The 18,649-nt window shown below is 39.3% G+C and overlaps 1 protein-coding gene and 1 pseudogene across 3 annotated transcripts in view; one reads left to right on the forward strand and one right to left on the reverse strand.

The window, feature by feature from the left end:
* The window catches only part of MCMBP (minichromosome maintenance complex binding protein), a 50,651-nt gene that overhangs the window by 421 nt on the left and 31,581 nt on the right, over window positions 1–18,649 (forward strand). The gene's annotated exons all lie outside the window — the stretch shown is intronic.
* LOC308355447 (large ribosomal subunit protein eL13-like) lies at window positions 8–18,054 on the reverse strand (annotated as a pseudogene). The gene is made up of 3 exons: window positions 18,002–18,054; window positions 16,632–17,235; window positions 8–126 (listed from the first exon to the last, which is right to left on the reverse strand). The product of its transcript is annotated as a large ribosomal subunit protein eL13-like (transcript).

An 18,649-nucleotide genomic window follows, 5' to 3' on the forward strand; every position in this document is an offset into this window, starting at 1 on the left:
GCCAAGGTTACGCGGCGAGGAGCCGGCGGTCGGCCGTGATTGCCGGCCTCGCTCCTCTCCGTGGCGCACCGGGGACCCGCGCCCCGCGTGCGGCAGTTCGCAGAGGGGTCCTTGAACCTTGGGGACCTGCTGAGACGGGGCGAGGAAAAGCACTTTGCCTACGGGGAGCCTGCAGGATATTTCAAAACTTCCGGTGTGTGGGGGGAGTGCTCGCTCGCGGCAGAAGTTGGCTCTAACTACTGTATTGCACACATCCTCTCTTTCCGAGATGAGATTGGGTGTAAGGGCTTAATTTTGCTCTTGGGATGACTTTTCAACCTGCCAGGTAGACGTCTCCTCTCGTGCCAGAGCTAGCGAGAAATGTGGGACTGCTCAGACGAGCTCCTGCGTAGAAAGAGCCGAGAATGCTGCAGACAAGCTCAGTACATTTTAGTTGCAGTTTATTTGTAAATGCTACTTTTCCGTGAAGCGTCCACGGGGGGAATTTTAGGTTTGCGTGCGGCGAACTGGTCCTTTTGGCCTTCTCCCTCCTTATTTTGCACCTAAGAGTGGTGGAGGCAAACCAGGAATCACTTAGGTTGTAGCACCTGGAGATAACTTGGCGTTGTAGGAGTGGCCTCCGCTCCTGGGAAACACCGTGGGGTATTGGTGAGAAGGGCTAGTGAGACGCTAAATAGTCTCCAGCAGCCAAATCAGTGGCGTGAAATCCATGTATTTCTGGTAGGAGGGACTCAACAACTCTGTTCATTTTCCATATAATTTGAGCTAGTTTAGTTTTCTGGTTTCCTAGGCCGAAACTTAGAAGCAGCAAATTAGAAGGAAGCCTGGATAGGCGTCGGGATTGTAGCCCGTGAACACTGACAAGTGGTAAAGACGAAATCTACAACTATGTGTATATATATTTTTAAAAAGGTAAAAAAAAAAATCACTATAACCATAGGGTGCTTTGAGGAAGGGGCACCTATACCTCCACTAAATCCTAGTTCACAGTGAATACTGGAGCCCATAATTAATGTCCAAAACAATGGCCCCAAAATGTGGAGTGAAGATTAACCTGCACAGTTGGTGGGTGTAGATGCATAGGTAATTTTTAGGGAAATTCCATCAAAAGTAAAAAGTTTTGGTGCTTAAGGGCAAAGTTCCAGTTACAGATATTTAGAACCTTTATGAGAAATACCCCGTATCTTAGTCTTGACGGATACATGGGATGATTTTATATTTGATGTAGATTTGAAAGTGTTTGTCAGATTTTGCATACTAAGCGTGTGATCCTAAGGGGCCTGTTTCATTATAGTGCAGAAAGGGTATGTTTGGGTATGAAATACTGGCTTTACGGTATTTTGTAAATTTTGTAAATTGTCGTGGGCACCTGGACCTTGTTGATATGTTTCCCCACAGGATGCCTTCTTTTCCCATATAGATTGTGTGTTATAGAGAAGAAAATAATACGCTTTATAGTCATAATTTTTTGGGAGAAGCTGTTCTGAAGTATATATCTTCACTGTATTTTTTTTTAATCACCGTGAATATATTGAAAGCCTTTATGATAACAGCATTACAGGTATGTTTCTGTGAACAGTAAGTCACAAGGTGTTAAACTTCTAGACTCTCTTCCGTTTTGTAGTAAATTGTTTTAAATTGATTTTCACCCAGATAGAGAAATGTCTCTAGTGGTTTATGAGACCTTTCTTGGCTCCTCCCCCACTCAGCTCTCAGACCTCATCACGGCATTCCCTCTCCTATTGAACCTTCTTTCAGTTCTTTGTTTTGAATCTTTCCTCTAGGCCCTCTCCATCAGCTGTTTCCTTTGCCTCATCCCCACCTCGTTCCACTTGTACATTCCTGGCTAACTCTCTTCTTTTGGGAACACAAGTTAGGTACTCCCTGCTTCGATTACCACAGGATCCTATGTGTCCTGGAAAGTAACATGTGTTAATCTAAAAAATAAAACTGCCAGTTACTTTAACAGTAAAAATGGGTTTGTTAGGAAATAACAGAGAAACTGCAGTTCGGGACATGCAGGCTGTGCAAACCGCAGACAAGTCCCACAAACAAAGGAGAGGAACTTTATTTTACAGAGGAGGACGTTGGGATGGATTATTTTGAAGGAAAGCCCATTGGGGAAAAGCAGGAGTTGAGGGTGATGCTGGTTTCTCAGTGGTTGAGTTGTAAGGATAGTAGACTTCCTGTAGGAGATGCGATGTACATCTCTCCCTGTTGGTGCCTGTAACTGATTCTTTCCGGTTGCAGAGTCTTCTTGTTAGGGGTCTGTAAATGACAGTTCTTATAATTGACATTGGGTGGTACAGCTCCCCTTTTCAGCCTCTTCTAGCTCCTTTACTTATTTTTCTTAATTAATTTTTTAAAAAGATTTATTTTCCAGAGAGAGAGGGGTGTGTGTGAGCACAAACAGGGGGAGAGGCAGACTCTCCGTTTAGGAAGGAGCCCGATACAGGACTCAATCCCAGGACCCTGGGATCATGATCTGAGCCGAAGGCAGATGCTTAATGACTGAGCCACTCAGGCGTCCCTTCTTAAAAAAAAATTTTTTTTTTAAAGATTTTACTTACTTAGAGAGAGCGCGCGCGCGTGTGCGCTCTTATGAGCAGTGGGAAGGGCAAAGGGAGAAGCAGACTCCTTGCTGAGCAGGGAACCCAACCATGGATTCCATCCCAGGACCCCAGGATTATGACCTGAGCCAAAAGCAGACGCTTAACCACCTGAGCCACCCAAGCGCCCCCCAGGTCCACTTTAGTGAGGTTTCCTTTTATTAATTTTCACATATGTAAAGTAAGTTGTTGAAGAACTTGTTTCCTCGGTTCCTTTGCTACATTTTTTACTCAGGGAGTTGAGGGCCTGTATCTGACTTATTCACCAGTATATCCTCATTGCCTGGAATACACCTTGTACGTTAAAAATGCTCAGTGAATATGTGCTGAATAGAGGCAGTGAAAAGACTGATTAATCAATCAGAAATGTTGTGAACTGGGATGGTACTGTGACCACAAGTCTCAGACTTAGGACAGTCCTGGTGGACCTCCTATTCTCAGAGGATTCAAGATCCTACCAGGTTTGAGTTACTTTCCCATGCAAGTCCTAATTCTTTCTTCTTCATTCAGATAGGAAACTTTGAAATTCAGTGAGTGGCCAATCATAACTACAGAGATCATAATTCATTTTTGTGATACAATCTGTATTTTGATTTTGTATCTGCCATATTACAGTTGTTCATATGTACATTTTTTCCCTTTAAGCATTCATAAAATATCTTTAATGTTTCCCTCAGAGTTTCTAAAAGATCTTATGTACAGGACATTGAGATCCAAAGGTTTAAATTATGATTTAGAAATACTTTGGTTCAACCTATCTTTGTTGGTCTCTGTTATGTGCATAGTGCTAATGGCTTAGTCCCTACAGTGACTGTTCATTTAGTGATCCATATCAAATCACTTCCTTTAAACAAAGGCAGGAATCATAATTTTAAAAAAAAGTTTTATTTACTTTTTTCTCTTAGTCATTTAATATTTAAAATAAAATTTCTTTACTTGAATTAATGACTTCTGTTAATTTTGGACAAAGCAGGAATGCAATACGACTCTGATTTCTTTCACCTTTTTCTCTTTAGATTGTTGGTTCGGTCAAGATCATTATTACTGGTTATATTCAAGGTACTTTGTATCTAACAATTAGACTAGCTCATGCAAAAAGCAGTGGTTTGCGGAGGAGGGTAGAGAGAAGTATTTGATCACTAGTATTTTATTTATTTATTTTATTTTTTAAAGATTTAGTTGAGAGAGAGATAGAGAAACAGAGAGTATAAGCTGGGGGAGAGGGGCAGAGAGTCCCCAAGCAGGCTCAGCACTGAGCACAAGCACCGAGCACAAAGCCTGGCGCAGGGGCTTGATTCCAGGATGGGAAATCACAACCTGAGCCGAAACAATGAGTCAGATGCTCAACTGACTGCGCCACCCAGGTGCCCCTTGATCACTATCATTTTAGAGAATTTAAAGCAATAATAAAACCCACTGAAAGTCAGTCTGCTTTTTTATTGTCACCATGATTCTAGATAATTCATCACCTTTTGTTTGTACCCACCTTAGATCTCTCCTATCATCCTGATCTTGGTAGGCCACTGAAAAAAGGCATTTGTTATAAGGCTGTAGAACCTAGAGATAGGGAGGGCATCTTGGCATCCCAAGAGCAGAATCAGGAACTGGAAAGATAGCAGGAATCTAAGCAACTCTTATCAGTTTTTCTTCCTTAGGCCACATTCATCTCTGTACATGAATTTAATTACCTCAGCTCCCAAATTCACTTGTTCTCAGTTCCACACTAGGTAGCATTTTTATCTTAATCCCAGATGCTAGGGCTTGAGAATCTGATTGGCCCAGCATGGAGTCAGGAGTCCACTCATGCATCAACAGCTATGGCCAGGGCACAGAGTTTTGTAGGACAGTCCTGACTATTGAGGCCCACACTTCAACAGTGGGGCAAGTTCTCTGAGAAGTACCTGGGGCAAAAAGTACAAATATGTATATATGCATTTTGAGGTTATTAAATAATACCTTGCACATGGTTATAAAAAAAATCACAGTGGTATTAAATGATGAGTAAAAGGATGCTCTTTCCCCACAGAGGTAACCACTTTTGTTTTTGCTTTTAGTGCCTGTATTTATTTATTTTTAAGATTTTATTTAAAGAGCATGAGCATGAATGGGAAGGACAGAGGGAGAGAATCTTTTTTTTTTTTTTAATATTTTATTTATTTGACAGAGAGAAATCACAACTAGGCAGAGAGGCAGGCAGAGAGAGAGGAGGAAGCAGGCTCCCTGCGGAGCAGAGAGACTGATGTGGGGCTCGATCCTAGGACCCTGGGATCATGACCTGAGCTGAAGGCAGAGGCTTTAACCCACTGAGCCACCCAGGCGCCCAGAGGGAGAGAATCTTAAGCAGACTCAGAGCTGAGTGCAGAGCCCTATGTAGGGCTCCATCTCAAGGCCCTGATAATCACGACTGGAGCCAAAACCAAGAGTTGGTTGCTTAACCAGCTGGGCCACCCAGGCACCCCCTCAGTGTAAAGTAAAATAAAAAATAAATAATAAAAATAAATAAAAAATATTGAGATATAACTCATATAACATGAAATTAACCATTTAGAAATGTACAATTCACTATAATTTCCATCACCCCAAAAAGAAATCCTGTGCCAGTGAGCCAATCACTCCCAATTGCTCCTTCTTCCATTCTCTGGTAATCAGTCTACTTCTGTTTAATATTTACATAGTCTGGACATTTATGTAAATTGAATAATACTGTGGACTTCTGTGTCTGGCTTTTCACTTAGCATAAGATTTTCAAAGTTCAACCATGCAGTAGCATATATCAGCACTTCATTCCTTTTTATGATTGAAAATAATATTCCAGGGGCACCTGGGTGGCTCAGTGGGTTAAAGCCTCTGCCTTCGGCTCAGGTCATGATCCCAGGGTCCTGGGATGGAGCCCCGCATCGCATCGGGCTCTCTGCTCAGCAGGGAGCCTGCTTCCTCCTCTCTCTCTGCCTGGCTCTCTTGCCTGCTTGTGATCTCTGTCTGTCAGATAAATAAGTAAAATCTTTAAAAAAAAAAAGAAAGAAAGAAAATAATATTCCATTGAGTGGATGTACCACATTTTGTTTATCCATTCATTGATGAATTGCCCTTGGTTGTTTCCACTTCTTGGTTATTGTGAATAGTGCTGCTGTAAACATCCGTGTGCAAATTTTTGTGTGAATGTATGTTTTAAGTTCTCTTGGTAATATACCTAGGAATGGGCTTGCTGGGTCATAAGGTAATTTAATGTTTAATTCTTTTAGGAACTGCCAAACTCTTGTCCCAAGGGGCTGCAGCATTTTAAATTTTCATCAGCAATTTGTGAGGTTTCCACTTTCTTACATCTAACACTTGTTATTTTCTGTTGTTTTATTTGTTATGCCTATAACATCCTAGTGGGTGTGAAGTGGTAACTCCTTGATTTACATTTCCCTACTGACTAATGATAATAGCCTCTTCTAATATGCATGTTGGCCATTTGTATATCTTCTTTGGAGAAATGCGTATTCAAATCCTTTAATTAGGTTTTTGTCTTTATTGTTGAGATATGACTTTTTTTAATATTCTGCATACTAGACTTGTCAGATATATATTATTTGCAAATGTTTGTTACCATTTTTGGATTGTCTTCACTTGGTTGTGTCTTTTGATGTAAGTTTTAATTTTTTTGTACATAATATGTATAATTTATGTAAAGGACAGAAAGCAACAGAAAAGCTTTCATAACATTTTACTTGTATAAGTTTTTAATTTTGACAAAGTCTTATCCAGTTTATCTCTTTTCCCTTTGATGGCCAAATCTAAGAACCCATTGTCTAATGCCAGGTCATAAAAATTTATACTTGTGTTCTAAGAGTTTTGTGGCTTGAGCTCTTAGATTTAGATCTTTGATTCATTTTGAATTAGTTTTTATATAAGGTATGAGGTAGGGATCCAGATTCATTCTTTTGCATGTGGATAGTTAGTTGTCCCAGTATCATTTGGTTTTGGTTTATTTTTTACATTTACCAGTTTATTATACAGGATATGATGAACTTTACAGATGAACAGCCAGATGAAGAGGGACATAGGGTGAGATCTGGATGGTACCTCACGCTTCTGTCTCCAGGGAACTGGGGTATGTTAGCTACCTCCCAGCAGGGGATGCATTCACCAACCTGGAAGCTCTTGCACTATTTGTCAAAGAGACTTTTCTCTCCCCAGTGAATGGTTTTGCCACGTTTGTCAAAAAAAACACTGGATCATAGATGTATAGCTTTACTGAACTTTCAGTTCCATCTATTGGTCTATATGTTTATCCTTATGCCAGTACCATGTTGTCTTAATTACTGTAGCTTTGCAGTAAGTTTTAAAATCAAGAAATGTGAGCCCTTCAACTTTGTTCCTTTTGGATACAGTTTTAGCTCTTCAGAGTCCCTTCCATTTCCATATAAATTTAGAATCAAATCGCCCATTTCTGCAAAAAGTGACAGCATTTTGGTAGAGATTGCATTGAATCTGTAGTGCTTTTAGTTCTTTTGATACTAGAGATAATTAAGATTACAGACTCTAGAACTAGACTCTTTAATCAGGACCATATTTGGCTCCCTGGATCATTTTTTAAAGATACTTCCCTTTTTACTACAGAATTATTTTCAGTAATAATCAGTAAATGAAGTCATATACAATGCTTAAGGTATTCAGTAATAATCAGTAAATGAAGCCATATACAATGCTTAAGGTATTCCACATTTCAAAATGGTTCTGGCATTGCTTCTATCACCTTCCTCTGTCCCCTCTGCTCCCCCATTTTTGAGTATTTTTTTGTTTGGTATCACTGTAGATGTTATTTCATGTTGGTGGGTACCACACAGGAGATTTGAAAATTTTTGTTTTAATTGTATAATGAATTCTTTGAATAAAAATAACTTCCCAAGTTCTTGCAGTACAAAAAGGAAATAATTGTCTGATAATTAGTAAGTGAATTCTAACAGAACAGACAATTGCAAAAGACATAAGTGAGGCAGTTACCAAATCATGCCCCTGATGTTTGTGTATTTTCTTGATTCATTCTTTAGTTACAAAGCAAATAACTGAGAAGAATACATTTCAGTATTAAATCTGTTATTCAAATTTAGTGAAATAGTTCATGTATGAGCTAAAATTTGCACTTATTATACCTCTTATTTCACACTTTTTTTTTTAAAGATTTATTTATTTATTTACAGGCAGAGATCACAAGTAGGCAGAGAGGCAGGCAGAGAGAGAAGGAGAGGAGAAAGCAGGCTCCCCGCCGAGCAGAGAGCCTGATGTGGGGCTTGGTCCCAGAACCCTGGGATCATGATCTGAGCCGAAAGCAGAGGCTTTAACCCACTGAGCCACCCACGTGCCCTCACGCTGTTTTATATATCAAACACTACTGAACACTCCCAAGTTACCTCATAGAAGATAGAATTGAATGATTCAAGTTTTGTTCCTTCATCTTTGTAATCACTTGTTGTTTATTTAAAATCTGTTGTATGCATGTGGGACTCTAGATTGCCACGCAGGGGTTGGGGGATGTTTATTGCCCCTAAGCAACTTTGGACTGTTCTGGACCATTTAAGATTTACTGTCCAAGCAAAGGCACCTAGCTGAGTTTTTGTTGGGAAGAACTGACATCTTGAAAATATTGAATCTTTCTATCCATGAATGTGGAATATTTCCCCATTTGTGTGGTTCCTTAATTTCTTTCATCAGAGTTTTATAGTTTTCCTTATACAGATCTTGTACATATTTTGTTAGATTTATACACAAGAATTTCATTTTGGGGAATGCTAATGTGAATGGTATGTGTTTTTAATTTCAAACTCTACGTGTTCACTGATAGCATGTAGGAATATGATTGACTCGTGTATATTAACCTTGCATCTTGCAGTCTTGCTATAATTGCTTATTAGTTCCAGGAGGTTTTTTTGTGGATTCCCTTTGGGTTTCCTATGTAGAAACATTTCATCTGCGAACACTTTTATTTTTTTCTTCTCTGTCAGTATACCTTTTATTTCCTTTTTTTGTCTTACTGCATTAATTTGACTTCTAGTAGTGTCGAAAAGGAGTGGTGAGAGGGACATCCTTGCCTTTTTCCTATCTTAGTGGGAAGCTGTTGGTTTTTCACTTATTTTTAATTCTTCGATTGCTTTCCTTTTGAATGTAAAGGCATATTCTAAAATTACTTCTTCTATCCAGCAACTTTAGATACTATTCCAGGGTTTCTGTTTCATAAGATGAGAAAATTAGTATCTCTACAACCTTCTATTGCTTCTGTCTCATTCGTGTCCGTCATTGTGCATTACCAGTTTACAATACTTTAGTGCTTTATCTTATCATATTATAAAGGTCAAAAACCAGTGAATAGCATTTACGTTATTATGATTGTGTAATTGCTTTCCCTGCAGGACCTGCTAGTGTGTTTGGACCAGTAGGGAAGGAAGTACAATCCTGTCATTAAATTATTGCTTTAAGGACAGTGTTTCAAGAGTCAAGGTCAAATGGTTTCTCTTACACTCCAGAGTTTACTATCAAGCCATCATTTATAATTTTTCATCATCAAATAGGTTTTATACTTTATTAAATACCTATTTTCTTGTCCCCGAGAGGGTTATATTTTTTTCTTTTAATTTTTTTTTTTAAGATTTTTTTGTTGTTGATGGGCAGATAATGTGCGCGTGTGTGCGTGCGCTGGGGAGCAGCAGGTGGAGGGAGAGGGAGGAGCAGGCTCCCCGCTGAGAAGGGAGCCCAATGCCTGGCTTGATCTCAGAACCCTGGGATCATGACCCAAGCTGAAGGCAGACGTTTAACCCACTGAGGCACCCAGGTGCTCCTTTTCTTTAATCGTTCAATGTCCTAGGTTACACTCAAAGATAATAGACTGTTTTTGTATTATTGGGATAAGTACCGCTTGGTCTAATTTCTCTTTTTTTTGAATACTCCATTGGATTCAGTTAACAGTTTGTGTAGGATTTTTGCATCTTTAACTTTTGTGAACTTTGCTTCAAAATGCAAAATTATCTGGACTTGGGACTTCATGGAATTGAGAGGAAGAATCAGCAGTTTTTTTTCCTCTCATATCGATGTTAAACATACAGTGTTCTTTGACCAAGTTGTGGTAACAATATGAACTCTGTCAGTCTTGTGGCCGTTTTGGCAGTTTATATTCTTTCAAAATTTATCCATTTCTGGGTGCCTGGGTGGCTTAGTTGATTAAGCATCTGCCTTCAGCTTGGGTCATGATCCCAAAGTCCTGGGATGGGGTCCTACATCCCCATATCGGGCTCCCTGCTCAGCAGGGAGTCTGCTCCCCGCCCCCCATGGGCCTGCTCTCTCTTACAAAACTAAATAAATAAATAAAAATCTTCTAAAAAATTTATCCATTTCACCTGAATTTTCAAATATGTTTTTAATTCATAATATTTCACATAGTTTTTAATATTTCTGTTATCTACATAACATTTCCCCTTTTTTCATTTTGTTCTTGTATAGTTATTTGTTTCTTTTAGTATTGTATTCTGTTTTTTCTTACTTATTTGTACAATTCTTTCTTTTGTATCTTCTTTGTTTTTCTTCTGAACAGTCTTGCCAAAAAATTTGTCCATCTTAATATTGATGATTTTTATTAGTGTTTTTGTTCTCCACTTCATTGATGTTTGTCCTTAATTCTGTTATTTTTCTTATTCTTTGAATTTGCTCTATTTTCTTTTTCTAGCTTCTTCTACCCCCCCCCAAGATTTTATTTATTTATTTGACAGAGGCACAGTGAGAGAGGGAACACGGTCGGGGGAGTAGGAGAGGGAGAAGCAGGCCTCCCAAAGAGTAAGGATCCCAATGTGGGGCTTGATCCCAGAACCCTGGGGTCATGACCTGAGCCAAAGAAGGCAGCCACTCAACAACTGAGCCACCCAGGTGCCCCCTTTTTCAACTCAGCTTAAGTTGAATACTGATAAGCTCATCCATTTCCACTCTTTGTTGGTACTTGATAAATGTATTTGAATCTATAACTTTCTCTCTGAACACCACCTTAGTAACCCACAAACATTAACCCTTGTAGCTTTCTTTGTTAACCATCTGGGAGAATTTCATAATTACCCTACAAATTCCTCTCTCCGGATTATTTATTATTATGGGCTTCTTTGTTTTTTAAAAAAATCATTGTAAAGGGGCACCTGGGTGGCTTAGTTGGGTAAGTGTCTGCCTTTGGCTCGGATCATGGTCTCAGGGTCCTGGAATCGAGCCCGGTGGAGAGCTCCCTACTCAGTAGGGAGTCTGCTGCTCCTTCGCCCTCTGTACGCGCATGCTCTCTCTCTCTCAAATAAATAAAAATAAATCATTGTAGACATAAGGGTGCTTGTATATTAAGCTTTCCTTTTGTCAGGAGTTCTTGTCAACATTTTGGGCAGAGAATATATACCTGGCATCTATTGAGGTTTTCTCTATGACTAGCACATAGAACTTTCTGTGAATGTCACATGTGCTAAAGCAGTACCCTGAATATTTGTATTTATTGGAGAGCTTATTATCTTCATACCTGCTGTATAGTTATTTTTGTGTTTTATGCTTGATATATGTTTCTGAGAGGGCTCTGTTAAAAGTCTCTAATTGTGGTTTCTGTTTAGTTTTTCTCTTTAGTTCTGGAAGTTGTTGCTTTGTGTATTTTGAGGCCATGCTTTCAGGTGTATGTGTATTTTCTTGAGCAGGACTGTGTTAAAATTTAACTTACTTATATTTGTATTATTGCATTCTTATTGAGTAGAAATTTGACATTTTTATCAAGTTCTTCCAGCATTTCATTCGTATTATTTACTGAGAAGTACAATTTCTTTGTGGGTGTTTTCCAGCTTCACCCTCTGGATTATTCCTCTTAATTTGTGCCAGTTGCTTTTTAAGTTTGTTGTTTGTTATGCTTGGATTTTTTCCCCCATTGCGTTCATGAGTTAATGTTTCTAGGACCTCAGGTCTTCCTCTTTAGTGGACTCCTAATTTTAAATTTAAAAAAATATATTTTTAAAGACTATTTTAGAGTATGAGAGCATGAGCGGGAGGGTCAGAGGAAGAGAGAATCTCAAGCAGATGCCACAGTGAGTGTGGAGCCTGACACAGGGCTCAATCCCAGGACCCGGAGATCACAACCGGAGCAGAAACCAAGGGTGGGATGGATGCTTAACTGACTGAGCTACCCAGATGCCCCTTAAATTTAAAAATGTTTTTTAAGAAAGGTTGTGTGAGAAGAGAACAAGAGATAACATCACACAATGATAAAACAGTTTGCTGAGAAGATGTAAGTGTACATGTACCTAACAGCAGAACTTTAGAATGCATGAAGTAAAAACTCAGAACTGAAAAGAGAAATCTGTTTTGGAGATTTTACCACTTCTCTTTTAGTAATCTGCAGAACTAGTGAACAGAAAATAAGCAAGGATATAAAAAAACTGCACACCACCATCAACCAAGTACAGCTAATTACCATTTGTAGAATGCTCCACCAACATCAGCAGATATTACACTGTTTTCAAGTGTACGTGGAACATTCCCCAATATAATCCACATCCTGGATTGTAAAACAAACATTAAGAGATCTTAAAGAGTTGAAATCATCAGGTATGTTCTCTGACCATAATGAAGTTAGATTAGAAATCAGTAACAGATGACAAGAAAATTCGAACTCGTGGAAATAATATTTCTAAACAATCCGTGGATCAAAAAGTCTCAAAGGGAATTTTAAAATATTTGAACTAAATGAAAATGAAAACATAGCATATTAAAATTTGTGGGATACAGCCAAAGATGTGCTAAGAAGCATTAAGTACACTTACTAGAAGAAAAGGTCTCAAATCAATAATTTAAGTTACTACCTTAGAACTAGAAAAGCAAAGTAAACCCAAGTCAAATAGAAGGAACTACTGAAGATAGGTCAGAAATGAATGAAATTGAAAACAGAAGAAAAAAAAATCAATGAAAGCCAAAGCTGTATTTTTTTTTTTAACAAAAAGCTCAGTAAAATTCATAAGTTTATAGCCAGACTAGCAAAGGGTGGGGGGGGGGAGACACAAATTACCAGCATCAGTAATGAAGGAGGAGATAATGCTATAAACTGTATGGACATGGAAAGGATGATACAAGATAGCTCTATGGACATTAACTCAGTAAGTTAGTGGAGTAATTCCTCAAAAAACACTATTTTTTTGCTATTTTTACTGTAGCAAATCACCACAAACTTAGTGGCTTAAAACAACATAAAGTTATTTTACAGTTATGGAGGCCAGAATGATGTGGGTCTTACTGGGTTAAATGAACTTGTCAACAGGACTGCATTCCTTTCTGGAGGCTTTCAGGGAGAATCTATTTCCTTGTCGTTTTCCATCTTCTAGAGTCTGCCAGTGTTTCTTGGGTTACGGCCCCCTTCAAGTTCTTTTCTCATCTTACTCTAGTGACTGCTGCTTCTGTCTCATTTTTCCACATTAAGTACCCTTGTGATAATATTGGACCCACCCAGAAAATCTCTCCGTTTTATCTTTTACCTAAATTCCCCCTTTGTCGGGTAACATATTCACAGTTTCTGGGGATTAGGATGTGGCCATCTTTGAGGGGGTCATTATTCTGCCTACCACAATGACATGTTATGCACACTCACCCAAGATGAAATAGATACCCCTCCCCACCAGTTCCCCCTCCTTCCCGTGTCCTCCTAAGGGCCATTGTTCTAATTTTCATTTCGATGAATTTGCTGATTCTTGGTACTTCATGTAAGTGGAATCCTATAATATTTGTCCTTTTGTGTCTAGATTATTTTACTCAGCATAATGTTTGTAAGGTTCATCCTTGTCCTCATTGTTTGACAGAGTACAAAGGTAATTCAGTGGAAAAGGATCTTTTCAACAAAGATATTGGAACAATTAGATATTTATTTGCAAAAATATGAATTTTAACCAAAGCTCTCATACCTTATACAAAAATTAACTCAACATGGGTCACAGATTTAAGTATAAAACCTAAGACTATAAACATATAAAGCTTTCAGAAATAGAAGGTCTCAGGGTTTGGCAATGAGTTTTTAGATGTGCATAAAACAAAACTTTGATAATCATCAAATCTAAAAACTTTTGTTCTGCAAAAAATACTGTTAAGCTATTGACTAGAAGAATATGTTTGAGATTCCCAGAGAAGACTTTTATCCAGAATATATTAAAAAAAATGCACGATGGTAATTAACCCAATTGTAAAAAGGGCCAACATTAAATAGATGCTTCACTAACTCAGCATCATTAGCCACTAGGGAAATGCAAATTTGAACCATGATGAGATATTACACACCTATTAGAACAGCTAAAATTGGAAAACACAGTGACAGTACCAAATTCTGGTGAGGATACAAACTGCTGGATTTCTAATACGTTGCTGGTGAGAATGCGAAATGGTATAGCCATTCTGGAAAACAGGCAAAATCTTAAAAATTAATCATACATTTACCATGTACCCAACTGTCCCATTCCTAGGTTTTTACCTAGAGAAATGAAAGCTTATGTTCACACAAAACTTGTTGACAAATGTTTGTTTTGTTTTTGTTCATAGCTATTAGATCTGGAGACAATTCTAATATTCTTCAACAACTAAATGGAGAAGCATTGTCATTCAGCTATACCATGGAATACTATTCAGCAATTAAAAAAAATGAACCATTAATATACTTATGTGTTGGGGTTCCCAGGGTCACTTCTGTCTTCAGAGATTCACTAAAAGGGCTTACTGTGACTCTATGTTTGTATTCAAGGCTAAGATTTATTACAGCAGAATAGTGAAGATACACAGCTGGATCATAAGGGAAAAAGAGACAGGTGGAGTCTGGAGGAATCTGTGTGTAGGCCCCTTTATTTTCTCTCCCATGGAAAATTCATAGATTGGAAGACTCACTTTTGTTAAGATGTCTGTTCTCCTCAAATTAATCTGTAGATTCAACACAACTCTTATCAAAATTTTAGCAGACTTTACACAGAAGTCAATAAAGTGGTCCTCAAAATTAGACATGTTGAGGATGGGAATAATCAAGACAAACTTGAAGAACTTAAGTACTTGATTTTAAGACTCAAGGTCAAGCCGTAGTGGTTAACACAGTATGACTATAGTATTAAGGCAGCATAAAGATAGACAAATAGATCAGTGTAACATAATAGAGAATGTAGAAATAGGCTAACAAGTACGGTGAGCTGATTTTTGACACAAATGCCAAAACAATTCGGTGCTAGAAAGAAAGCCTTTTAATTAATGCTGGAACAAGTGGATCTTCTTTGGAAAAAAATGAGCCTTGACCCCTATGTCACAATATAAACAAAAAGATTAATTTGGTGTCAGTTACAGACCTAAATGTGGAAAACAAAAAACCTAGGAGAATATCTTCATGACCTTGGGGTCTGTAACTATGAAAGAAAAACTTGGCAAATTGGACTTCATCAAAATGAAAAACTTCTCATCAAAAGACATAAAAGAATATTAAAAAACAAAGTACAGATTAGGAGAAAAATGTGCTCTACATATATATCTGACTTAAGACATGTCTAGAATACACAAAGAATTAGTACAATCAGTGATGCCACAACAAAACCATTTTTTAAAAATGGACAAAATTGTGACTAGGCATCTCACAAAAGAATTCGTTGAAATGGTCAATAAACATGAATAGTGTAAAATGTCATTAGGAAAATGCATATTAAGACCACAGTGACATATCAGTATGTATCCGGCAGAATGACTAGGATTAAGATTGACAAGGTTAAGTATTGGCGAGGTAGAACCAACTAAAGCTCATACACTGTTGGGGGGAGCCTATATATTTTTTCCTAGTTCCTTTGACTCTTAAACTAGATCAAGATTGAGTGATTGAGTGCGGTGATGCTCAAATTCAGACGGCCAAGAATATATGTGTGTGCTAATTAGGGTTCTTGGTTGCAAGTGACCCAACTTGGTCCTACTTAAACTCAAAATGATGAATACATTATCTTGGGTAATCAAATTCATGAGTGGGTTAGGTCAGGCTGTCAGTTAAGCCAAATAATTAAGCCATGTCTCTGTTTTCCTCTGGAATGGCTTAATTTTGAGACAGAACTTAGTCCTAGGTGCCACGTGCAGCTTCCGACCTTGAGTGCTCTGTGTACTTGAATATCTGGTAGTGCCATCCTTGTCCTGGCTTTATGTCTGGAATACACAAATTTCTTAGACCTCAGCATGTTTCAGGTCTACCCCCTCTTTCAAGGCCCAGCTCAAGTACCCCCTCCATCAAGAAGCCCTCTCTGAGATTATTTGACCTCTTTGCTTTTGGCTGTTATTCTCTGTTCACCACTTTTCTTTAAGTTTGTCAGCTCTCAATGTCCTTATTGAACCTAGTGGAGTGCCAGACACACCGTAGGCTTAATATATAATGGACAGTTACTGCACGCTTGATTTTTTAAATTACCTGTTGCAGTCCTTTAATTGTCTAGCAGTACCAGATATTTGTAAGGTGGCCTTGGGGAAAATCCTGTCTGTATACACATACCTTACTGCCTCCCAGTTGGTCTCTGATGGAGCTTCAGCATCTGTTAGGTGGCGTGGTCATGTTTGTTTGTTCATTTTCTTTTTCTTTCTTTTTCCCTTTATTTTATCTGCACCCAGTGTGGGGTTTGAACTCACCACCCTGAGATCAAGAGTCGCATGCTCCACCAGTTGAACCAGCCACCCAGCCCACCAGCCTCCCCAAGCGTGTTCCTGTATCTTACGCAAGTGCAGTCAGAACAGCAGTGTTGGTGTGCTGTCATGACTGTGTGTCGGCCTTTTCTTTAATACCCATTTTCAGTGGAAGCAAAAACACACATTCTTTTTTTTTCTAATTCAGTAGTCCTTTATTGGCATTCGTAATAGTGGTTCTCAGACTTTAGTGTGCATCAGAATCAGAGGGCATTTTATTTATGTATTTGTACTATTTTTTTTTCACAATTTGCCAATGGCACTTATTTTTTCTTCTCAACACCCTGTTCTGCAGCTTCCTTGGCCCTTTTTGCTTGCCTGGGTGCCAGAGCCGGGCATGGACACAGGCCACGTGAACGCTGGCCAACGCCTTGCAGTTCTCCTCCTCCATTGTGCCTCTGGCTTTCTCCTTCTAATAGACATTGCATGTTGGCATGACTGGTCCTGTCAGCTGGGTAACCAGGTTGAGGTCTTCAGCAGAGCTCTCTCCCTGCTTGGGGACCAAGGACTTCCTGGGAAGGGGTGGGCTTCGAGTACCCCACAGCTGCTGTGTGCTAGCCTTCAAGGACTCTGTGGACTTGTTTTGCCTTCTTGCATCCACTGAGATCCCAGTGGTCCATGCCACCTTCTAGTAGATGCCAGCCTCTCGTAACTCTTCTGAGCTGAAGCCCCTGCCAGTTCGCATTTTGGTGTAATGCCTCACGGTGGGGCACCTCACTTTGGGCTGGAGGGGTCCAGACATAGGGCCTGGGTGATGCGTCAGGACTTTTTTTGTCTGTGAATTTTTCGTGCTGGCTGATTGAACCATGTGGCCATGCACCATTGCCAGTCCTCGTGAAAGTGGGACTTCGGGCTCATGCCATTCTGGCTAGGTGCCAGGCTGCTCCACAGGGAGGGCGTGGCCAGCAGAAAGGGACCGGCACTGCAAAACCACTTAGCAGGCGCTTTAGAACATGAACTGCTAGGCCTGACCTCCAGAATTTCTGATTCGGTGTGTCTGTGATGGGCTGAAAATTCTGCATTTATAACACCTATTCAGGTGATTCTAATGCTGGTGGTCGAAACCAGTTTACTAGTGAATTTAACCCTCATTCCACATCAGAATCACCTGAGGAGTGTATCCCCCGCCCCTTTTCCAGAATTAGACTTTGCTCAATTTTGTAAAAGTGTTTGGAAGCCTTGCTAAGCATGGTGTTAGTGGGATTTTATGAGTATTTCTAACAATCAGCTTTGTAACAAATAGAGACAGTTCCTTTACTTCACATCTGCAGAGCACCTAGTGATGAATATAAATGGCGGAAGTATTGGCTAGCTGCGTGGTTTGCTGGTTCTCTCAAAATAGGCTTTCCTGATTCTGGCAATGATTTTCTTTGGTCTTGACCAGTTCCCATAATTTTTTCCCCAAAGTCTTGGTTTTCTTACCTTTTTTTTTTTTTTAAAGGTTTTATTTTTAAGTAATCTATATACCCAACATGCAGCTTGGACTTAAAGCCCTGAGATTAAGAATCACATGCTCTACCAGCTGAGCCAGCCAGGTGCCCCGGTTTTCTTATTTTTAATATGACATTAAAAACACCTTTCTCATCATTTTTCACTCATGGTAAGAGTTGTCAGTGGCTGCTATATCTGGGTTGGGGCAAGAGTCATAAAACTTTTTGCATGGTCTTCAAGTGTCTCTGGCAGGTTACTTAGTTGTTGCAAAGGGATCAAAGTAACCTACTGTCAGGAAACTGGCTGTCATTCTGACTGGGTGATTAAAGTGAACATCATCAGTGAGGGGAAGATGGACCTCTTGTCTCTAGATGATTCCATCACAAGGACATGGCATCACTAATGGAACAGTGTGACTGATAGTGCACAACCGTGGTCTGATCCTAAGTGAACATCAGACAAACCCAAAGTGAGCATTCTATATTTCTTTTACAGGTTTTGTATTCCTCTTAAACATGAACGCCATAAAACACAGATAAGGAAAGATTGAGGGACTGTTCCAGACTAAAGGAGATTATAGAGACATGAGAGCTACAAGCAATATGTGATCCTAGACTGGCTCCTGTACTGACGAGGAAAAAGGGCAGTCGGGGGTAGCGTTGGAGTGTGGTGGTAGGTTAGAGAGAAAGTGTGGTATCGGTTTTGAATTTCCCGAGGTGGGTAACAGTACTGTTAGCTACGTAAAATAATCTCTTTGTTCTTAGGAAACACACATGGAAATACTTAGAGGCAAAGGTATATGATGTGTATAACTTAATCTCAGACGGGTCAGGAAAATACATACGAGGGATGAGATAAAGCAAGTGGAGCAAAGATACAGCAGGAAATACAAAGTATTCTTTGTA

Source organism: Martes martes (assembly GCF_963455335.1).
Source record: "Martes martes genome assembly, chromosome: 14".
Lineage (NCBI taxonomy): Eukaryota > Metazoa > Chordata > Mammalia > Carnivora > Mustelidae > Martes > Martes martes.